The following is a 25,077-nucleotide window of genomic DNA, read 5'->3' as shown; positions in this document are numbered from 1 at the left end:
AATTTCTCCTACACAAATAATCTTTTTGGAAAAACTGAACATTTGCTATCTAACTGAGAGTCTCCTCATTGAAAACATCCGAAGTTCTTCAAAGGTAAATTATTTTATTTGAATGCTTTTCTTGTTTTTGTGAAAATGTTGCCTGCTGAATGCTAGGCTCAATGCTATGCTAGCTATCAATACTCTTACACAAATGCTTGTGTAGCTATGGTTGAAAAGCATATTTTGAAAATCTGAGATGACAGTGTTGTTAACAAAAGGCTAAGCTTGTGAGCCAATATATTTATTTCATTTCATTTGCGATTTTCATGAATAGTTAACGTTACGTTATGCTAATGAGCTTGAGGCTATGATTACGCTCCCGGATACGGGATTGCTCGACGCTAGAGGTTAATGCTTCCGCTGTGTCATATTTCAAAAAAACTTTACGGGAAAAGCATAATCTGAGAACCAGCCAGAGAAATATCCGCCATTTTGGAGTCAACAGAAGTTAGAAATAACATTATAAATATTCACTTACCTTTGATGATCTTCATCAGAAGGCACTCCCAGGAATCCCAGTTCCACAATAAATGACTGATTTGTTCCATAAAGTCCATCATTTATGTCCAAATAGCCACTTGTTGTTAGCGTGTTCAGCCCAGTAATCCATCTTCATGAGGCGCAAGCACTTTGTCCAGACAAAAACTCGAAAAGTTATTTTACATGTCGTAGAAACAAGTCAAATGATGTACGGAATCAATCTTTAGGATGTTTTTAACCTCTTGAAACTCCCCATCCCGGATCCGGGATTGTGACTAAGCCTCAGGCTCATTAGCATAACGCAACGTTAACGATTTCTGAAAATCGCAAATAAAATTAAAATAATGCGTTTGCTCTCAAGCTTAGCCTTTTCTTAACAACACTGTCATCTCAGATTTTCAAAATATGCTTTTGAACCATAGAAATGGACTAATTTGTGTAAGAGTATGCAAAGCTAGCATAGCATTTTGTGTAGCATGTAGCACACAACATTTTCACAAAAGCCAGATAACCAAATAAATAAAATCATTTACCTTTGAAGAGCTTCTGATGTTTTCAATGAGGAGACTCCCAGCCACATACCAGATGCGCAGTGTTTCCTGAAAGCGTCTGTGTGTAGGAGAAATCGTTCCGTTTTCTACATTGCGCCTGGCTACCGAAACGAACCGAAAATGCAGTCACCTACAACGTGAAACTTTTTCCGGATTAACTACATAATATCGACCGAAACATGGCAAACGTTGTTTGGAATCAATCCTCAAGGTGTTTTTTCACATATCTCTTCATTGACATGCAGTTCGTGGAAGCTTGCTTCCTCTCTGTGTCCCATGGAAAAATACTGGCAGGTGACTTTTGCGCACCAATTTCGGCGCAGGACACCGGGCGGACACGTGGTAAATGTGGTCTCTTATGGTCAATCTTCCAATGATCTGCCTACAAATACGTCACAATGCTGCAGACACCTTGGGGAAACGACAGAAAGGGCAGACTCATTCCTCTTGCGTTCACAGCCATATAAGGAGATCATGAAAGACAGAGCCTCAAAAATCCTTGTCATTTCCTGGATGCCATGTCATCTTGGTTTTGCCTGAAGCTCACGTTAAAGGGCACGCACAGAGAAGATATTTGTATTTCTGGACACGTCAGAGTGTTTTCTTTCGAACAGTAGCAATTATATGCATAGTCGAGCATCTTTTTGTGACAAAATATCTTGTTTAAAACGGGAACGTTTTTCTTCCAAAAATGAAATAGCGCCACCATAGGTGTAAGAGGTTAACATAAAACATCAATAAGCTTCCAACCGGAGAATTCCTATGTCTGAAGAAAAGCACTGGAACGAGAGCTAACACTGTTGGGTGCGCGCGTCACGAGCCTGAGACACTCTGCCAGACCACTGACTCAAACAGGTCTCATGAGCCCCTCCTTTATAGTAGAATCCTCAAACCAGTTTCTAAAAACGGTTGACATTCAAGCCTTAGGAAGTGCAACCTGACTCCATAGACACTGTGTATTCGGTAGACCAAGCTTTGAAAAACTACAAACCTCAGATTGGATTTTTCTCAGGTTTTCGCCTGCCATATGAGTTCTGTTATACTCACAGACATCATTCAAACAGAGTGTTTTCTAACCAATACTACTAATAATATGCATATATTAGCATCTGGGACAGAGTCGGAGGCAGTTAACTCTAGGCACGGTATTCATACAAAAGTGAAAATGCTGCGCCCTATCCCAAAAAGGTTAAACAGGTTAACATTAAGAAGGCCGCAGGGCCAGATGGATTCCCAGGATGTGTACTCTGAGCTGACCAACTGGCAAGTGTCTTCACTGACATTTGCAACCTGTCCCTGTCCGAGTCTGTAATACCAACATGTTTCAAGCAGACCACCATAATCCCTCTGCAAAAGAACACTAAGGTAACCTGCCTAAATGACTACCGACCCGTAGCAATCAAGTCTGTTGCCATGAAGTACTTTGAAGGGCTGTTCATGGCTCACATCAACACCATTTTCCCATAAACCCTGGACCCACTCCAATTTGCATACCAACGCAACAGATCCACAGATGAAGCCATCTCTATTGCACTCCACACTGCCCTTTCCCACCTGGACAAAAGGAACACCTACGTGAGAATGCTATTTATTGAAAACAGCTCAGCATTCAACAACACTATAGTGCCCTCAAAGCTCATCACTAAGCTAAGGACCCTGGGACTAAACACCTCCCTCTGCAACTGGATCCTAGAAATCGTGAAGGGCCGCCCCGAAGTGGTAAGGGTAGTTAACAACACATATGCCACGCTGATCCTCAACATGGGGGCCCCTCAAGGGTGTGTGCTCAGTCCCCTCCTGTACTCTCTGTTCACCCATGACTGCATGCCCAGGCATGACTCCAACACCATCATTAAGTGAGCCAATGACACAACAGTGGTAGGCCTGATCACCGACAACGATGAGACAGCCTATAGGGAGAAGATCAGAGACCCGGCCGTGTGGAGACAGGATACCAACCTCTCCCTCAACTTGATCAAGACTGAGGAGATGATTGTGGACTACAGGAAAAGGAGGACTGAGCAGGCCCCCATTAACATCAACCTGGCTGTAGTGGAACAGGTTGAGATTTTCAAGTTTCTTTGGTGTCCACATCATCAACAAACTATCATGGTCCTAACACGCCAAGACAGTCATGAAGAGGGCACGACAAAGCCTATTCCCCCTCAGGAGACTGAAAAGATTTGCCATGGGTCCTCTGATCCTCAAAAAGATCTACAGCTGCACCATCTAGAGCATGGTTGCATCACATGGCAAATGCTTGGCCTCAGACCGCAAGGCACAGAGGGTAGTCAGAGGGTAGTCAGAGGGTAGTCGGTACGGCCCAGTACATCACTGGGGCCAAGCTTCCTACCATCCAGCACCTCTATACCAGGCGGTGTCAGATGAAGGCCCTAAACATTTTCAAAGACTCTAGTCATAGTCTGTTCTCTCTGCTACCGCACAGGTCAAGTGGTACCGGAGCACCTTAGTCTAGTTCCAAAATGCTTCTTAACAGCTGCTAACCCCAAGACATGAGACTCCTGAACAGCTAATCAAATGCTGGCTAACCAGACTATTTTCATATACCCCTCTTGAGCCACCGTAGCAACAACATACCCAGTAACACTTCCTCAAAATAGTCCGAATTCATCTAAGATAAATCAAGAAATCTTTCGTTAATTTAGAAGATTTAGCAGAGGAAGTCTTAGTCGCGCAATTTTACATTTAACTAAGGATAGTACTGTTGACCAGACAAAGGGCCGCAGACTTTGGCTACGGAACTTCGACTTGCCTCAAGAAAAAGGGCAACACCACACAAGCTGAACTTCAGACAAAAGAGACTGACAACACCCAATGCATTTGCCCTGTGGAAAAACCCCTCTCTCTGTGTTTCACTCACTAAACCCATCTAAGACTGAGACCTGTTATGGAGGTTTATAGCATGGGTGAATCATATTCATATATCATACCCAAGAGTAAACGTTAAAAAAACATCTCTGGGTGCACCTTACAAGACAATAACCACGTGTTCTCTCTGAGAGTTACAATAGTTTAAACAATTAGTCCACAAGTAAATAGAGAGGAGAATAGGCCAGTTAAAAACCTGAATGCACTCCCACCCGGGGACCGCTGGCCAATTAACAGAATAATTAACTGAACTAACTTCTTAAATAACTGCTGTAGAGTGCGGCAACAGCGTCGCGTTTGTTTTAATTAAACTGCCCTCCACTTAGCTAGTGCATTTAGAAAGCCCAGGAGGCCCTTCTTACCCATTGAAAGAGCTGTTCATTGAAACGCTCTGGGCTAGGAGAAAAGACGTGTTTGTGTGTGTGCACTCCGTGTGTGTGTGTGGTTATCAGCCCAGACTAAATTTGTTCCGAATTGTTGTCAGAAAGGGGAAAAGCAATAAAAACCTATTTTCTCCCTCGTACGCACAAACCTCATCTCCCCACTAGCACTGTGCTTTATCTTGTGGCTGCCCAATGAAGCATGCAGATCACTGATGGAATTAAAGGAGGACTATGTAATGAAGTTCCAATACACCGCCGGTGCTGGGTAGACAAGGATACAACATAAATAAGACATATAAAAAGAGATAATAGACATCTCAGTCTCAGACGTTGTAGGAAGTAGAACAGTTGATGTGAGAGAGGAGGGAAGTACTATGTACAGTGACCTCCTGTTTCACATGGTTCTGTGTGGTTCAGTAGGTAGAGCATGGCACTTACACTGCCAGGGTTCTGGGTTTGATTTCCACTTTGTGGATGAAAGTGTCTGCTAAATGGCATAGAAGTTCATCTCTGTCCTCTGGTGGCAGATTTGTTCAGTGGGTTGATTCATCAACTCCTGTAGACTTACAGCAGTATCTAGAGCCACAATCGGTTATCGCTGGGCCTCGCTGTGGACTTTACATGAAGCGTTATACATAAGGTATTTATAGCACATAACACGTGTTTGTCAATCTAAGTTAACATAATAAAATATCCCCATCAAAATCTGTCAGTTTAAGCTAAAGATATTTGTTTGAATTGGGTGGTGTCTCGATCCACCACATCCGCCTATGTCTAACTTCCACATCTGCGGTGGATGGTGGCCAAGCTACAGCTGTGTTTGTCAGACCATGGGACTTCCCGAAAATCGATTTCTCACAAAAAAAGTCTGTAGCATTGGAATGGATTGGCCTAGAAACGAATATGACTACTCTATGGAAAGATGAGACACACAAGTGCCACAGGACTCGTCTGACGGTAACCCATACAAATGAATGAAAGTATGGAGGTAGTTTTGTGCCAACAAAAAAGCAAGGGTTTAAATACAGTGCCTTGCGAAAGTATTCGGCCCCCTTGAACTTTGTGACCTTTTGCCACATTTCAGGCTTCAAACATAAAGATATAAAACTGTATTTTTTTTGTGAAGAATCAACAACAAGTGGGACACAATCATGAAGTGGAACGACATTTATTGGATATTTCAAACTTTTTTAACAAATCAAAAACTGAAAAATTGGGCGTGCAAAATTATTCAGCCCCTTTACTTTCAGTGCAGCAAACTCTCTCCAGAAGTTCAGTGAGGATCTCTGAATGATCCAATGTTGACCTAAATGACTAATGATGATAAATACAATCCACCTGTGTGTAATCAAGTCTCCGTATAAATGCACCTGCACTGTGATAGTCTCAGAGGTCCGTTAAAAGCGCAGAGAGCATCATGAAGAACAAGGAACACACCAGGCAGGTCCGAGATACTGTTGTGAAGAAGTTTAAAGCCGGATTTGGATACAAAAAGATTTCCCAAGCTTTAAACATCCCAAGGAGCACTGTGCAAGCGATAATATTGAAATGGAAGGAGTATCAGACCACTGCAAATCTACCTGCAAAGACCTGGCCGTCCCTCTAAACTTTCAGCTCATACAAGGAGAAGACTGATCAGAGATGCAGCCAAGAGGCCCATGATCCCTTCTGGATGAACTGCAGAGATCTACAGCTGAGGTGGGAGACTCTGTCCATAGGACAACAATCAGTCGTATATTGCACAAATCTGGCCTTTATGGAAGAGTGGCAAGAAGAAAGCCATTTCTTAAAGATATCCATAAAAAGTGTCGTTTAAAGTTTGCCACAAGCCACCTAGGAGACACATCAAACATGTGGAAGAAGGTGCTCTGGTCAGATGAAACCAAAATTGAACTTTTTGGGAACAATGCAAAACGTTATGTTTGGCGTAAAAGCAACACAGCTCATCACCCTGACCACACCATCCCCACTGTCAAACATGGTGGTGGCAGCATCATGGTTTGGGCCTGCTTTTCTTCAGCAGGGACAGGGAAGATGGTTAAAATTGATGGGAAGATGGATGGAGCCAAATACAGGACCATTCTGGAAGAAAACCTGATGGAGTCTGCAAAAGATCTGAGACTGGGACGGAGGTTTGTCTTCCAACAAGACAATGATCCAAAACTTAAAGCAAAATCTACAATGGAATGGTTCAAAAATAAACATATCCCGGTGTTAGAATGGCCAAGTCAAAGTCCAGACCTGAATCCAATCAAAAATCTGTGGAAAGACCTGCTGTTCACAAATGCTCTCCATCCAACCTCACTGAGCTCGAGCTGTTTTGCAAGGAGGAATGGGAAAAAATTCAGTCTCTCGATGTGCAAAACTGATAGAGACATACCCCAAGTGACTTACAGCTGTAATCACAGCAAAAGGTGGCGCTACAAAGTATTAACTTAAGGGGGCTGAATAATTTTGCACGCCCAATTTTTCAGTTTTTGATTTGTTAAAAAAGTTTGAAATATCCAATAAATGTCGTTCCACTTCATGATTGTGTCCCACTTGTTGTTGATTCTTCACAAAAAATACAGTTTTATATCTTTATGTTTGAAGCCTGAAATGTGGCAAAAGGTCGCAAAGTTCAAGGGGGCCGAATACTTTCGCAAGGCACTGTATGTGTCTCAAAAACATTTATTTTTACTGAGCTTTCTTATATCTCCATGATTAAGGAAAGACAGTTCAAAAACATAATCCTTATGTTTTTTCTTTTGTCTTTATGCCATTTAAAGGCCAAGTTCTTTATTTGATCAAATACATTTTGTATGTATTGTTCTTATATCTAAAGAGTTTCTAAAATTCAAAATCAAACAGCTAAATGATCCATGGTTTGACCTTCTTAAAACAATGACATTGTCACTTTCTGACCTTAGTTCCTTTGTTATGTCTGTTGTTTTAGTATGGTCAGTGTGTGAGTTGGGTGGGTTGTCTATGTTAGTTTGTCTATGATTTTCTATTTCGGTGTTTGGCCTGGTATGGTTCTCAATCAGAGGCAGCTGTCAATCGTTGTCCCTGATTGAGAACCATATTTAGGTCGCCTGTTTTCCTTTGTGTTTTGTGGGTTGTTATTTTCTGTGTAGTGTTGTGTTGCCCCTTACAGGACTGTTCGTTGGTTGTGTATTGTTTTGTTTTCAGTGTTCATTAAAATATTTAAAATATGAACACTTAACACGCTGTACCTTGGTCCTCCTCTCCTTCCCCAGACAACAAGCATTACAGCCATATGTTAGCTTATTAGATCACCCCCAACGGCTTAGACTTTTAGAGGTTTAAAGGAACATATGACACTCATAATATATGGCACTTTTATGCAAAGCACCTTACAGTCATGCATGCTTACATTTTGCATGTGGGTGGTCCATACGTAAAAAATACCCTACCCTGGCGTTACAAGCATCATGGCTCTACCAACTAAACTACCACTTATGTCATGAACTGGTTGTAGTTCTCTGATGCTTCTTTCTCAATTTAATCTTTCCTTTACACGTAAACTGTTACAACACTGCGAACGTGGAGATTCAGCGTTACAGCGGGATTGAAATGTAAAGGCATGTTCCTGTGTCAGCGTAGACTGCATTCACATTAAATGCTGCAGATGTTGGCTCAATAGAAAATTACCTTTACATTTCTTTCGTGCAATTCAGCGACACAGCGAAACAATTCAGCGATACAGATTGACAAAAGTTACTTACATTTCAAAGTGCAGTGACAGTAAGGTAAGCAACAAGTCATTTTACAACAATAACACCTTTATTCAATTGTAAAAGTACTGTATTTTTTACTATAGCTCAGTAGCCAGTAACTTACTGTCAAATGACAAGTCATTTTTTTACTGTGTGTGCCATAAGTATTTCTGAAGTATCCTATAAGTATAACTGTAGAACGTGTCATTGGTTGTTCATGAGAGGGTTCTAAATTCAATAATAAACGGTTCACCTACAGGAACAATTCAAAGGGTACTACGTGTCACCCAAAAGGTTTCCCCCATAGGGACAAATGACATAATGCCGATTGGTTCTAATCTTTTAACAATTTTTATGATACACTATAAAAAAACCTTAACTTGTTTCTACAGTAACTTACTGGAAGCCAGTTACCTTTAAGTTACTGTAAAAAAAATAAAGTACAGTATGTTACCATAACTTCAAAATAATGTTTGGTTTACCAGTACATTACTGTGAAGAAGTGCTTTCTTTACAGTAATGTAATGTTACACCAAAGTGTCTTTGTAACATAATGTATGTTTTGTTCACTGGCTGGATTCCACATCACTTTGCAAGACAGTATAATGTGACTTGATGTTGGTTTTGATTTAGCCTATGCTGGTCAGCAGTGTCCAAAACACAGCGAAGGCTGGCCTCCAAAAGATGCACAATGAAGGCTGGTCACCAGCGAAAACACAACATAACCAGCTAGACCATGCTGGTCAGACCAGCTTGACCAACTAGACCATGCTGGTCAGACCAGCTTGACCATCTAGACCATACTGGTCTGCCAGCATAACCAGTTACACCATGCTGGTGTAATTACATTTACATTTTAGCCATTTGCAGCTTGACCAGCATCCAACCAGCACTGACCAGCATAGACTAGCATGGACTAGCATGGACCAGCATAGACCAGCATGGACCAGCACAGACCAGAATAGATCAGCATGGACCAGCACAGACCCCCATGGATCAGCATAGACCAGCATAGACTAGCATGGACTAGCATGGACCAGCATAGACCACCATGGATCAGCATAGACCAGCACAGACCAGCATAGAGCAGCATAGACGGGATGAACGAGTGTTGAATTTCCGGCCAAGGGTGGTCCATTTAAAAATCATTACTTCCTCCCTCGCCCATTGCCCTGCAAGTGTATACTCATCAGACGTCATGATATGTCATCAGAAGTGTCCACTTAATTTGAGGGCTGAGGGGATAGCGTGTGTCTTTTAAGTGTTTGGACTGCAGTCTGAGCCCTTGAAATGTTTGGTGTGCACTTGTTGGCCATCTTGATGGGGTCTGGTGACTCATGACTGGTTAGCTGATGTTCATCTGATAGCCTCCCTGGTGGCGCAGTGGTTAAGGGTGCTGTACTGCAGCTGTGCCACCAGAGACTCTGGGTTCACGCCCAGGCTCTGTTGTAACTGACTGCGACCAGGAGGTCCGTGGAGTGACACACAATTGGCCTAGCATCTTCCGGTTTAGGGAGGGGTTGGCCGGTAGGGATATCCTTGTCTCATCGCACACCAGTGACTCCTGTGGCAGGCCGGGAGCAGTGCGCGCTAACCAAGGTTGCCAGGTGCATGGTGTTTCCAGGTTGGATGCGCGCTGTGTTAAGAAGCAGTGCGGCTTGGTTGGGTTGTGTATCGGAGGATGCATGACCTTCAAACTTCGTCTCTCCCGAGCCCGTACGGGAGTTGTAGCGACGAGACAAGATAGTAGCTCTAAGCAATTGGATCCATGAAAACGGGGTAAAAAACTGTTGTTACTAGGAGGCCATCTAGATTTAGGACACTGACAGAGACCCCCATGGAGAGAAAGCGAGACATTCCACACCCTTTTTTTTTCCCTCACTCTGGTTCCCTCTCACTTCTTATTGAAGAATTCATAACGACCTTCATGAGAGTAGCAGTATCATCCATAACAACCTTCATAACACATTTAAGAGGATATTTTTTTTGGTGGGGTGGTGGTTGAGCATAGAAGTGAAAGCATAGAGGAAGCTCAATGGAAGCATTGAGCATAGAGGTCTTCATCACGATCGACTACAAACCTCTAATAACATAGCATTGTCAACATAGGCATCTCTTTTTTTCCTAATTTATTTGAAACATGAATGTTAGAACTAATAAACAACAACAACAAACAGACGGACTGAACAGACGTAGAGATGTGAAAAGGACATTAGCTCGGTGGAGTCCATTGGTGAGCCTGAAGAGGGCTTCTGTGTGCACCATAGTTCAAAGGTCATCATAGGTCACCATAGTTCAAAGGTCATCATAGGTCACCATAGAGCACACACACACAAACACACACAGCATCTCTCATAATCTTTCACACACACACACATCATATAGAGTACAACGCACCAGCACCTGACACAAACATGTTAAAAAGCACATTAAGGTGGAATAAAAATAATTGCACATGAGGATACAAGATGTAGGACTGTTGGAGATGTAGAATTGTTGAGATGTAGACGTGTTGAGATGTAGGACTGTTGGAGATGTAGGACTGTTGGAGATGTAGGACTGTTGGAGATGTAGGGCTGTTGGAGATGTAGGGCTGTTGAGATGTTGGAGATGTAGGACTGTTGGAGATGTAGGACTGTTGATATGTTGGAGATGTAGGACTGTTGAGATGTAGGACTGTTGAGATGTAGGACTGTTGGAGATGTAGGACTGTTGGAGATGTTGGAGATGTAGGACTGTTGAGATGTTGGAGATGTAGGACTGTTGGAGATGTAGGACTGTTGGATATGTAGGACTGTTGAGATGTTGGAGATGTAAGACTGTTGAGATGTAGGACAGTTGAGATGTAGGCCTGTTGGAGATGTAGGACTGTTGAGATGTTGGAGATGTAGTACTGTTGGAGATGTAGGACTGTTGAAGATGTAGGACTGTTGAGATGTTGGAGATGTAGGACTGTTGAGATGTAGGACTGTTGGAGATGTAGGACTGTTGGAGATGTAGGACTGTTGGAGATGTAGGACTGTTGAGATGTAGGACTGTTGGAGATGTAGGACTGTTGGAGATGTAGGACTGTTGAGATGTAGGACTGTTGGAGATGTAGGACTGTTGAGATGTAGGACTGTTGAGATGTAGGACTGTTGAAATGTAGGACTGTTGGAGATGTAGGACTGTTGAGATGTTGGAGATGTAGGACTGTTGAGATGTAGGACTGTTGAGATGAAGGACTGTTGGAGATGTAGGACTGTTGGAGCAAAAGGAGAAGGGAGGAACGCAGTGAGTGAATATGGAAAGAGGAAGATACCAGAAACATTCATGAACTAAGGAGAGACAAAAGAAGGCAAGAATACAATTTAAACCACCAAAATAATTTAATAAAAATGAAAACAAGTAACTTTTTCTTGTTTATAATTGTTTTCCAGTCATCGATCCAAGGCTTTTTAAATATTTTTTTTTATTGATCCAAGGCTTGCCCTGATTGGATAGTCCCAGTTGGATAGTCCCATTCCCAGTCTGCCTTGGAGAGTGAGTGTTGTCGGCTACGGACCTTTAATTGTTTTCAGGCTCGTTTGAAATCAATGTTCCTTCCTATTTCTCTATAAAACCCATCTGTGTGCACCGGGACAGGGTGGAGGCAGGTGCAAGATTCCGCAATTTACAGATTCACATCCAGATATACACACTCACACACAAGTAAATACCCACAGGCAGGCCCACACACTCTCAGTGCAGTCTAATCACCTCCATCTCTTTCTCCCTTTCCCACTGTTCTCTCTGTTCACAACATGTGCAGTCTAACGGATTCAGTGTCTCTCTCTCTTTTTATTTTCATCCTTCCCTTCCTTCTTCACTTCCGTTGAGAGTTTGAGAGCAGCTTGTCTGCCTCGGGGTACGTGGGGTACTTTACGGTTTCGATCTTCTCCTTGACTTTGTAGGATGGGTAGAGACCGGTGCGCCCCATTTTACGGTTGACCCCTTTTGAGTAGCCGTCCCAGTGGTTCCCTGCCACGCCGATGACGTCACCGGGCTCCAGAGGTACGTCCTCTGGGCTGCGGGGGTGGTGGGGGTAGATGGCGATCTGGTTGTGGGCGTTCTGGCCCCCGAAGTAGTAGATGTCGTCTAGTGAGTGAAAGAAGGAGGAGGCATCCGGGTGCAGCGTCTGCATGATCTCGTAGGCCACGCGGCACACCTGGTACAGGGTTACAGGAAACAGGAAGTAGGTATGCAGGAAACAAGAAGTGAGACCAGGAAGTGTGAAGAATCATGTTAACTTAATTACATTCCGTGTACATGGCTGTTTAGATTTATTCAGATGAAAAAGTTACCTGGTCCCAGATCTGTTTGTGTTGTATGAGAGCAAAATTGCAAGATTATGTTATAATACTGTAATTGCATCAAATGGTTCTTTTATGCAACAGAATAGGGGGTTATTAGAACACTCTTATCTGTGTATGTTCTTCTGAGAATGGGCCTCTATTGGCTTAATGCTGTCAGAAGATTTACGATGCCTTGGGTGATGAACCTAACAAGACCGCATTCCATAGAACAAGTTGGTGTTTCTGTTCTATGAGGTACCAGGGAGAGATGGCTCGGGGCCAGACCCTGGTTTCTACACAACGAGAACAGTCTAGATATTGTCTGCTGTGAATTATCAGTATCTTTCATGCAAATCTTAACCTTGTGACCCATTCCATACATCTGTTGTTTGTCATGAATATTCAGGAGGATGTACTTTGTTATAAAAAGGTGTTGTATTCTTTGTCTCGGGGCTCTAAACGAATCATCTGAGGGTGATTCGTCGACCAGACATCATTATCGTAGAGCACTCAATTGATTCACGTTGCATGTGTGTGTTGTACTGACATGCTCCCTTATTAATATATGAATAAAGATTTAGCTTAACTATAACTCAGACTTGTGTGATAAATTTGTCTCTCCTCATTTTATTGTAAAGTAATTAACCACCACAGTTGTCATGCCATCTCTTATGGTCCTTGTTTAACATGACAATGACAATATGAGTTGGCTATTCAGGTAGGTAAGAATATATGTTATTGAATAATGTACTGTATATTCCCATAAATGGTGTTGTGTCTGATATGGCACCCCTACCTGTGAGGAGAAGGTGCAGACCAGGAAGTCAGTCTGTGACAGGAAGTGTATGTCTAGGATCACTCCTCTCAGAGAGTTCTCAGTGTAGCGGTTGTGCAGACCGGCCGACCACGAGATAGAGTTATCACTGATGAACTCATAGTCTAGGTACCTGACGGGCACAGCATTGTACATCCTATATGGTCTTCTACATACAAACAGAAATACAATCATACACGCTCATACACACACATACATGCATGTAAACACACACACACACACACACACACACACACACACACACACACACACACACACACACACACACACACACACACACACACACACACACACACTGACACACACACACACACTGACACACACACACTCACTCCCTTTTCATTAATCATTATTAGGGTATTGGTGGTTTCTCACTTGGTCTTAGCCTCTTGCAGTAGTGAAGGGTCATCTGTTGCCAGGTAGACTCGTTTCTTGTCCACGTGGAAACGTCGGGCCATGTGCTGGAACTGTTCCTCCACGTGAACCATATACTCCTCTATAGGGTGGAATGCTGCTTCTGTCCCCACCTTATCCGTCCTCCGAACATGGACCCTACAGAGAGGGAGGGAGAGAGAAGGGGAAAGGGACGGGGAGAGGGAGAGGAGGGAGAGAGAGGAAGAGAGATGAGGGGGAGAGGATTGGAGAGAGACGGGAGGGAGAGAGAGGGGGAGAGGGAGGGCGAGAGGGGAAGAGAGAGGGTGAGAGGGGGAGAGAGAGGAGGAGAGGGAGGGAGAGAGAGAGAAAGGGAGGGAGAAAAAGGGAAATAGAGGGGGAGAGGGAGGGAGAGAGAGGGGGAGAGGGAGGAAGAGCGAGAGGGAGAAGAAGGGAGAGAGAGGGGGAGAGGGAGGGAGAGAGGGGGGAGAGGGAGGAAGAGCGAGAGGGAGAAGAAGGGAGAGAGAGGGGGAGAGGGGGGAGATGAGAGGGAGAAAGAGGGGGAGAGGGAGGGAAGGAGATGGGGAGAGGATTGGAGAGATATGGGAGGGAGAGAGATGATCAGAGAGAGGGATAGAGAGGGTCAGAGAGAGGGAGAGAGAGGGGGAGAGAGGGAGGGAGAGCAACACTTTCAATCAATACGTTCACTATCAGCTACCACTGTAATTATTTAGGCAGCATCATTGTGCCCTTGCTAGTCTTGCCGATAATCAGAGAGAGACAGAAAAGAAAGAAAGAAAGAAAGAATGAAAGAAGAAAGATAGAAAGAACAAATTTGTCAATGTGGGAGTAATGAGTGAAAAAGAATGGCAGAAAGAGAGAGGGTTTGAACGAGAAAGAAGCAAAAAAAGAAATAAAGAGCAGTGCTGCATGTGTTTGTGAAACTGAGTGCTTTCTTTGTTTAATCCCTCATTACACAACACATCTATCTATGGTTCAGAAAAGAGAGAAGTAGAGACAAAGGGAATGAGAGAGAGAGAGAAAGGGAGATATCGGGTGAACTGGCGTGCAAGAGAGCGAGAGGGAACGAGAGAAAGAGAGAGAGAGAGAGAGAGAGAGAGAGAGAGAGAGAGAGAGAAAGAAAAGGAAAGCGAGAGAACGAGAGAAAAAAAACAGTGAGCCCAATTACCAGAACTGTCCTAAGCTCATTCAGCCTAGTCCTCAGGATGCTCACTGGAGCTACAAACACCTTTATCTACCCTGCAAAATATATCTGTACACACTCCTGGATCATAGAGAAAGAAGGGAACGAGAGATTGAGAGGGGTAAGGGGAGGGGTACAGAGTCCTAGGACAGAGGGATTCTCTTCATCTTTCAATCAGTCTATCCCTCTATTCATCTCTACCCCCTTCTCTCTCTTTCCATCTCTCTTTCTGTGATGGGACTCTTGACAGCGAGTCTCTCCATTCTCCACTTCCCCAAATCTCATCTCTCTGCCATGGTTTCCGTCGCTCCTCCACTTCTCTTCCCTCTGCAATGTCTCTCTCTCTTTCTCCTGCTTTCTCTCTCCTTTACATCTCTCCTCCTATTTTGTTTGTTGTCTCCCTTTTCTCTCCCTTTATCCCGCCGCCTGTTCATTGGCAGACAAAACGGCCGTGATGGGGTGCTTAGCGTCAAGCGGCATTTGAGTAGTGAATCCCACCATCCCTCCATCCTCTTCCACCACATCCTCTATGGCTGTGGCTGTGGCTGGAGCTGTGGCTGGGTCTGTGGTTGGGTCTGTGGCTGGAGCTGTGGCTGGAGCTGTGGCTGGGTCTGTGGTTGGAGCTGTGGCTGGGTCTGGAGCTGGGTCTGAGCCAGGGTCTGGGTCTGGGTCTGAGGCTGGAGCGTGGAGAGACGGGGAGATGCAGGGAGACTGTAGCCAAAAGTCCGGCTCCCAAGCCATCTCGTTACCTCAGAGACACCTCATACACTCACTCCCCCTCTGAAGCCCACCTCACGTTCCTCCTCTTGCACTCTCTTTCTCTCTCTCTCTCTCTCTATTCTCCTGTTTTATAATCTCTCCCACAGCTCTCTCTCTAGTCCCCTCTATTTTATACTCTCTCCCACAGCTCTCTCTCTAGTCCCCTCTATTTTATACTCTCTCCCACAGCTCTCTCTCTAGCCTCCTCTATTTTATACTCTCTCCCACAGCTCTCTCTCTCATCTCCTCTATTTTATACTCTCTCCCCACAGTTCTCTCTCTAGTCTCCTCTATTTTATACTCTCCCCCCAAAGCTCTCTCTCTAGTCTCCTCTATTTTATACTCTCTCCCCACAGCTCTCTCCATCCTCCTCTTGCACCACCAAAACCAAGCCTTCCCTCCTTCCCTCTCTCCCCACCCACTCCTTTACCCTTCTCTTCTTTCCCTCTCCGCTCCATCCCCCCCTCCCACCCCACCTACTTTCCCCCTGGGGTGCTGTGAGAAGTACTCAAGCACTATATTAGAAGTACTCAGGCACTATATTAGAAGTACTCAGGCACTATATTAGAAGTACTCAGGCACTATACACTACTGTTCAAAAGTTTGGGGTCACTTAGAAATGTCCTTGTTTTTTAAAGAAAAGCTATTTTTTGTCCATTAAAATAACATCAAATTGATCAGAAATACAGTGTAGACATTGTTAATGTTGTAAATTACTATTGTAGCTGGAAACGGCAACTTTTTTAAATGGAATATCTACACAGGCGTACAGAGGTCCACTGTCAGCAACCATCACTCCTGTTTTCCAATGGCGCGTTATGTTAGATAATCCAATTTATCACTGTACATGGCGAATTGATCATTGGAAAACCCTTTTGCAATTATGTTAGCACAGCTGAAAACAGTTGTTCTGATTAAAGAAGCAATAAACCTGGTCTTCTTTAGACTGGTTGAGTCTAGTCTAAAGAAGAAGACTAGAAGACTAGTCTACTTTTGTGGGATCGGTTACAGGCTCAAAATAGCCAGAAACAAAGACCTCTCTTATAAAACTCATCACTCTATTCTTGTTCTGAGAAATGAAGGCTATTCCATGCGAGAAATTGCAATGAAACTGAAGATCTCGTACAATGCTGTGTACTTCTTCCTTCACAGAACAGCGCAAACTGTCTCTAACCAGAATAGAAAGAGAAGTGGGAGGCCCTGGTGCACAACTGAGCAAGAGGACAAGTACATTAGAGTGTGTAGTTTGAGAAACAGATGCCTCACAAGTCCTGAACTTGTAGCTTAATTAAATAGTACCCGCAAAACACCAGTCTCAACGTCAACAATGAAGAGGCGACTCCAGGATGCTGGCCTTCGCATAACAAAGAAGAACATTCGTGAGACGCAGAAGAAATGAATAGATGCTGGAGGAGTGCTTGATGCCATCTGTCAAGCATGGTGGAGGCAATGTGATGATCTGGGTGTGCTTTGGTGATGGTGAAGTGGGAGATTTGTACAGGGTTAAAGGGATCTTGAAGAAGGAAGGCTATCACTCCATTTTGCAACGCCATGCCATACCCTGTGGACTGCGCTTAATTGGAGCCAATTTCCTGCTAAAACAGGACAATGACACAAGGCACAGCTCCAAACTATGCAATAACTATTTAGGGAAGAAGCAGTCAGCTGGTATTCTGTCTATAATGGAGTGGCTAGCACAGTCAACGGATTTCAACCCTACTGAGCTGTTGTGGGAGCAGCTTGACCGTTTGGTACGTAAGAAGTGCCCATCAAACCAATCCATCTTGTGGGAGGTGCTTCAGGAAGCATATGGTTGAAATCTCTTTAGATTAAATTACAAATTTACAACTAGAATGCCAAAGGTCTGCAAGGCTATAATTGCAGCAAATGAAGGATTCTTTGACGAAAGCAACATTTGAAGGACACAATTATTATTTCAATTAAAAATCATTATTTGTAACCTTGTCAACGTCCTGACTATCTTTCCTATTCATTTTGCAACTAATTTCATGTATGTTTTCATGGAAAACAAGGACATTTCTAAGTGACCCCAAACTTTTGAACGGTACTGTATTAGAACATCAGGGGGAGAGTGAGGAGAGGAAAGAGGAGACGACAAAGGGATAGAGATGTGAATAAAGAAGAGAGAGAGAGAATGGTGGGAAACTGAGACAGTGCTGAATAAAATAAATGAGACAAAGACAAAAGTAGGTGAAAGTCTGAAAGAATACGAGGTGTATGATCCTATGAAAGAGAAAGTTTGATTGGTAAAGAAGGGAGGATGATTCAAAGAGCCATAACGTAGAAGAGGGAGAATGAAAGAGGGCTAGAAATGGTCATGGTGAATAGAGAGAGAGAGAGAGATAAAGGCAGAGTGACAGATGGAGAGAAATAGAGAAAGATGAAGATAACGAATGAGTATGTCAGAAAGAATATTGAAAGAGGGAGGAGGAAGAGAGAGAAACAGAGTATTGTGGAGATTTTGAGACAGTTTGAAAGAGAAAGAAAAAGAAAGATATAGAAAGAGTTTTTTACACTTCAACAGAAAGACAGACAAAAAGGGTTAGATAAACAGAGAGAGATATATATATATAGAGAGAGAGGGAGAGAGGGAGAGAGAGAGAGAGAGAGTCAGAAAGACAGACTGGGAGAAACAGACAAAAAAGAACAGAGAAAGAGAACAACGGAAACTGAAAATCATAAAAGACAGACAAAAAAAAGAGTACATACCCTATGATGGGATGCCTGAAACCCAGCTTGGCTGTGGTATCCAGGATCTCCTTCTCCAGCCAGGCCTGAGGATGGACCAGGTACTTGACGAACTGAGACACCCACCACACGGACGGGTCACCATGGAGCCGGTGGAGGCGCTGGGCTAGGTCTTCAGGGATGGACAGGGGCAGGTAGGGGGGCGGGGCTGAAGGCTGTCCACAATGGGTAACTCCACCACCTGGATGTCCTTGTCATGGGTCTCACCTAGAGAGACGGAGGGAAGATAGTTACTTAGGAGAAAAGACTGGGTCTTTTATTGTTCTACACTGGGGCATGGAGAAAACACCAGAACTTTTACCTGCTGCACTGGGGTGTGGAGAAAACACAATAACTTTTACCTGCTGCACTGGGGCATGGAGAAAACACAATAACTTTTACCTGCTGCACTGGGGCGTGGAGAAAACACAATAACTTTTACCTGCTGCACTGGGGTGTGGAGAAAACACAATAACTTTTACCTGCTACACTGGGGGGTGGAGAAAACACCAGGTCTTTTATCTGCTACACTGGGGTGTGGAGAAAACACTGGGTCTTTTACCTGCTACACTAGGGTGTGGAGAAAACACCAGGTCTTTTATCTGCTACACTGGGGTGTGGAGAAAACACTGGGTCTTTTATCTGCTACACTGGGGTGTGGAGAAAACACTGGGTCTTTTATCTGCTACACTGGGGTGTGGAGAAAACACCAGGTCTTTTATCTGCTACACTGGGGTGTGGAGAAAACACTGGGTCTTTTATCTGCTACACTAGGGTGTGGAGAACACACTGGGTCTTTTACCTGCTACACTGGGGAGTGGAGAAAACACCAGGTCTTTTATCTGCTACACTGGGGTGTGGAGAAAACACTGGGTCTTTTATCTGCTACACTGGGGTGTGGAGAAAACACTGTGTCTTTTATCTGCTACACTGGGGTGTGGAGAAAACACTGGGTCTTTTACCTGCTACACTGGGGTGTGGAGAAAACACCAGGTCTTTTATCTGCTACACTTGGGTGTGGAGAAAACACTGTGTCTTTTTTCTGCTACACTGGGGTGTGGAGAAAACACTGGGTATTTTACCTGCTACACTGGGGTGTGGAGAAAACACCAGGTCTTTTATCTGCTACACTGGGGTGTGGATAAAACACTGTGTCTTTTATCTGCTACACTGGGGTGTGGAGAAAACACTGGGTATTTTACCTGCTACACTGGGGCGTGGAGAAAACACTGGGTCTTTTATCTGATACACTGGGGTGTGGAGAAAACACTGGGTCTTTTACCGGCTACACTGGGGTGTGGAGAAAACACCAGGTCTTTTATCTGCTACACTTGGGTGTGGAGAAAACACTGTGTCTTTTTTCTGCTACACTGGGGTGTGGAGAAAACACTGGGTATTTTACCTGCTACACTGGGGTGTGGAGAAAACACCAGGTCTTTTATCTGCTACACTGGGGTGTGGATAAAACACTGTGTCTTTTATCTGCTACACTGGGGTGTGGAGAAAACACTGGGTATTTTACCTGCTGCACTGGGTTGTGGAGAAAACACTGGGTCTTTTATCTGATACACTGGGGTGTGGAGAAAACACTGGGTCTTTTACCGGCTACACTGGGGTGTGGAGAAAACACTGGGTCTTTTATCTGCTACACTGGGGTGTGAAGAAAACACTGGGTCTTTTACCTGCTACACTGGGGCGTGGAGAAAACACCAGGTCTTTTATCTGCTACACTGGGGTGTGGAGAAAACACTGGGTCTTTTATCTGCTACACTGGGGTGTGGAGAAAACACTGGGTCTTTTACCTGCTACACTGGGGCGTGGAGAAAACACCAGGCCTTTTATCTGCTACACTGGGGTGTGGAGAAAACACTGGGTCTTTTATCTGCTACACTGGGGTGTGGAGAAAACACTGGGTCTTTTTTTTGCTACATTGGGGTGTGGAGAAAACACTGGGTCTTTTACCTGCTACACTGGGGCGTGGAGAAAACACTGGGTCTTTTATATGCTACACTGGGGTGTGGAGAAAACACTGGGTCTTTTACCTGCTACACTGGGGCGTGGAGAAAACCCTGTGTCTTTTATCTGCTACACTGGGGCATGGAGAAAACACTTGGTCTTTTACCTGCTACACTGGGGTGTGGAGAAAACCAAAGGTCTTTTACCTGCTACACTGGGGTGTAAAGAAAACCACAGGTCTTTTACCTGATACACTTGGGTGTGGAGAAAACCACAGGTCCTTTACCTGCTACACTGGGGTGTGGAGAAAACACTGGGTCTTCAACCTGCTACACTGGATGCGCAACTTTTGGCCAGTGCAAAACAGAGCGTGAGCAGAGCCCACTTCATCAAGTGTTCGCGTTCTCGTGAACTCCATGTCAAATTCTTGAAAATAGAACCACAGCGTAATGTTATGCTGAGCTGCACTGGTTATGCCCCTGTTTATTTAGCATGAATAGGAGCTGGGCTAGTGTAACATACCAGTTAGGTGCATCAAACTAGCAATCTTCTGCAACTAACAACAATGTTACCTGTCACTCCACAAAAGCTATGGGAGAGCAACGGAAACAACGACTGCTATGTATCAGAGTGGGGTTATATCACCTGCACAATCTAGCGCACAATGGACATTAGTCTAGCGCACAATGGACGTTGGTCTAGCGCACAATGGACATTAGTCTAGCGCACAATGGACGTTGGTCTAAAACACAATGGACGTTGGTCTAGCACACACAGCTAACTAGCACTAACTAGCTAGCTATTCCACATTGACTACACTCACCCTTCTTTGACCCAAATGACCACCTCTTGGGTCCTTTCCTTAGTTTATGAAGATCTAAAAACAAAGATAGGTGAGAGTTGATATCCAAATAACCTTTCTGCTGTATTACTTCTACTCATCTAATATTGTCGGATCAGAGAAGATAAGGATGAGATGAAATGAGAGGGGGAAGCCATTCTAAACTATTGAGACGTGGCCTTATACTTAAACCCTCATGAATATACAATCATTGGATTGGTGTAAACTACACAGAGTTTCTGATTCCTCTTGAAACAAAGACAAAAAATACCATGATTTGGGGGATTTTCACAAATTGTAAACCCTTTTCTTAAGCATTCTGAGTTTGAAGAGGCGAAAGAAAAGCCAGCCCCATCGCGGACCACGATGTCTTGCTCCCAGACAAACTAAACAACTTCTTTGCTGAGCTAAATGACTACTGCCCCGTAGCACTCACTTCCGTCATCATGAAGTGCTTAGAGAGACTAGTCAAGTACCATATCACTTCCACGCTACCTGACACCCTAGACCCACTCCAATTTGCTTACCGCCCCAATATGTCCACAGATGACGCAATCGCAATCACACTGCACACTGCCCTAACCCATCTGGGCAAGAGGAATACCTATGTAAGGATGCTGTTCATCGACTACAGCTCAGCTTTTAACACCATAGTACCCTCCAAACTCGTCATTAAGCTCAAGATCCTGGGTCTCGACCCTGCCCTGTGCAACTGGGTCCGGGACTAGACGGGCCGCCCCCAGGTGGTGAGGGTAGGTAACAACATCTCCACCCCGCTGATCCTCAACACTGGGGCCCCGCAAGGGTGCGTTCTCAGCCCTCTCCTATACTCCTTGTTCACCCATGACTGCGTGGCCATGCACGCCTCCAACTCAATCATCAAGTTTGCAGACGACACTACAGTGGTAGGCTTGATTACAAACAACGACGAGACGGCCTACAGGGAGGAGGTGAGGGCCCTCGGAATGTGGTGTCATGAAAATAACCTCACTCAATGTCAACAAAACAAAGGAGATGATTGTGGACTTAGGAAATAGCAGAGGGAGCAGCCCCCTATCCACATCGACGGGACAGTAGTGGAGAGGGTGGAACGTTTTAAGTTCAGGACCTCGTTCCACAGGGCGGGGGTCAGACCCAGGGCCCCGAGCTTAATGGTGAGCTTGGAGGGTATTATGGTGTTGAAGGCTGAGCTATAGTCAATGAACAGCATTCTGACGTAGGTATTCCTCTTGTCCAGATAGAATAGGGCAGTGTACAGTGCAATGGCGATTGCATCGTTTGTGGATCTATCGGTGCGGTAAGCAAATTGAAGTGGGTCTAGGGTGTTAGGTAAGGTAGAGGTGATATGATCCTTAACTAGACTCTCCAACACTTCATGATGACAGAAGTGAGTGCTATGGGGCGATAGTCATTTAGTTCAGTTACATTAGGAGGGGGGGGGGTACAGGAACAATGGTGGACATCTTGAAGCAAGTGGGGACAGCAGACTGCTATAGGGAGAGATTGAATATGTCCGTAAACACTCCAACCAGGTGGTCTGTGCATGCTTTGAGGACGCGGCTAGGGATGTCGTCTGGAACGGCAGCCATGCGAGGGCTAATTTGCTTAACTGCCTTACTCACGTCGGTCACGGAGAACGAGAGCACACAATCCTTGAGAGTGGGCCGCGTCAGTGGCACTGTGTTGTCCTCGAAGCGGGCTAAGTAGGTGTTCAGCTTGTCTGGGAGCAAAACATTAGTGTACGCGATGTGGCTGGTTTTCCGTTTGTAATATGTGACTGTAGACCCTGCCACATACGTCTCGTGTCTGAGTTGTTGAATTGCAACTCCACTTTGTCTTTGTACTGACGTTTTGCCTTTTTGATTGCCATCGACCATATTCCCAGTCACCTTGCCACGGTTAAATGCGGTGGTTCATGCTTTCAGTTTATCCACTGTTTCTCGTTTGGGTAGGTGTTAATAGTCACCATGGGAACATCAACCCCTATACACTTCCTGATGAATTCAGGCACCATATCCGTGTAAACGTCAATGTTATTCTCAGAGGCTTCCCGGAAAATTTTAAAAACAATCTTGAAGCATGGATTCCAATTGGTAAGACCAGCATTAAATATACCTTAGCACGGGTACTTCCTGTTTGAGTTTCTGCCTATAGGAAGGGAGGAGCAAAATGGAGTCGTGATCTGATTTGCCGAAGGGAGGACGGGGAAGGGCCTTGTAGGCATTTGGAAAAGGCAAGTACTACAGTCATTGTGTTAATAGAACTTGGGTAGCATTTTCCTCATGTTTGCTTTGTTAAAATCCCCAGCAACAATAAATGCGGCCTCAGGATATGCGGTTTCCAGTTTGCATAAAGTCCAGTGTAGTTCATTAATGCCTTCGTGGTATCTGCCTGAGGACGAATATCCACGGCTGTGACTACAACTGAAGAACAAAAGGACTTGAGTTTCTGTATGTTATCACAATCACACCATGAGTAGTTTATCATGAAATATACACCCCCGCCGTTCTTCTTTCAGGAGAGTTCTTCATTCCTGTTTGCATGATGAACTGAGAACCCAGCTGGATAAATGGACAGGGAAAGGATATCCAGAGAGATCCATGATTTTGTGAAACAGAGCAGGTTACAGTCCCTGATGTCTCTCTGGAAGGAGATCCTCGCCCAGAGCTCGTCTACTTTATTGTCCAGAGACTGAACATTAGCAAGTAATATACTCTGAAGCGGTGGATGGTGTGCCCGCCTCCTGAGTTGGACTAGAAGTCCACTCAGAATACCTCGTCTCCGCAGGCGGCGTCTTGGAGCAGCCTCTGGGATAAGTTCAATTGCCCTAGGGTGTATGAACAAAGGATCCAATTCAGGAAAGTCGTATTCCTGGTTGTAATGCTGGTGAGTTACCGTCTAATTTCAAACAGTTATTTCCATCTGTATGTAATAACACAAAAAACATTCTGGGCTAATAATGTAAGAAACAACACACAAAAAAACGAAATACTGCAAAGTTTCTTAGGAGCTAGAAGCAGAGCTGCCATGTCTGTTGGTGCCATTTTGCAGGTACGAGTAAAAGGACGGCTGTGATTGGTTACATTGCCTACTATGCAAATTTCTCTATGTAAAATGGGCCATAACTTTAATGCTAGCAGAGACTGTGGAACTTTGACATGCAAGTTGAATATATTATGTACAACAATATATTGAAAAATGTGCCAAAAATATGTTTTCTATTCTATATTCATAAATTAAATCGTTATTGAAATCAAAGTACTCTATCTATACCATCCAATAGGTTACAGTGAACAAGTGCACACTGGGGGAAAATGGTACAGAATTGAACTGAAGCCAGCCAAATAGATAGAGTGAGGGAAGGAGAAAGTCATGTCCATTCAAAACAACAATCCTCTTGCCGTTTCTCAGTCCCTTTTTGTCTGTTTCTCTCTGTTGAAGACTTATAAAACTCTTTCTTTCGCTCTGTTTGTCTTTCAAACTGTTTCCAAAACTTTTTTGTTTCGATCTCCACAATACTCTCTGTGTTTCTCTCTCTTCCTCCTCCCTCTTTCAATATTTCTGTCTGACATACACATTCGTTATCTTGATCTTTCACTTTCTGTCTCTCTCTCCCTTTGTCTTTATCCCCACTCCCTCCTGAGTGACAGTTGCTCTTTGGCTGTCCTTCTTTAAATGCCATGGTGAGCCCATCCACTTCCATGGTACAGGGGCTGGCACCAGCTGCTCCAAGAAGGTGTCCTCTAGATGGGCCCTGGGCACAGTGGGCAGAGACGAAGGTTGAGTTGGGCTGATTAGGAAGGTCATCCTCTCTGTGCTCCTTATAGCCTTTCCACCTGGGAGACTGGGTGTTAAGCCTCAGTACACAAACGAGTGGCAAGGGCACGTGTAGACACAAACGGAAGTGGAGGAACACACACACGCACGGCCGCGTGCACACACACACAATCTTTTTTTGGTCTAATATCATCTCCCAGAAGGGATA

At 44.3% G+C, this 25,077-nt stretch overlaps 1 pseudogene; it reads right to left on the bottom strand.

The window, feature by feature from the left end:
* Positions 1–11,413: 11,413 nt before the first annotated feature.
* Positions 11,414–25,077, bottom strand: part of LOC135557907 (alpha-(1,6)-fucosyltransferase-like) — a 205,579-nt pseudogene continuing 191,915 nt past the window's right edge.

This window comes from Oncorhynchus masou, chromosome 16, assembly GCF_036934945.1.
Source record: "Oncorhynchus masou masou isolate Uvic2021 chromosome 16, UVic_Omas_1.1, whole genome shotgun sequence".
Taxonomy (NCBI): domain Eukaryota; kingdom Metazoa; phylum Chordata; class Actinopteri; order Salmoniformes; family Salmonidae; genus Oncorhynchus; species Oncorhynchus masou.
This window is presented reverse-complemented; position numbering and strand designations above follow the sequence as displayed.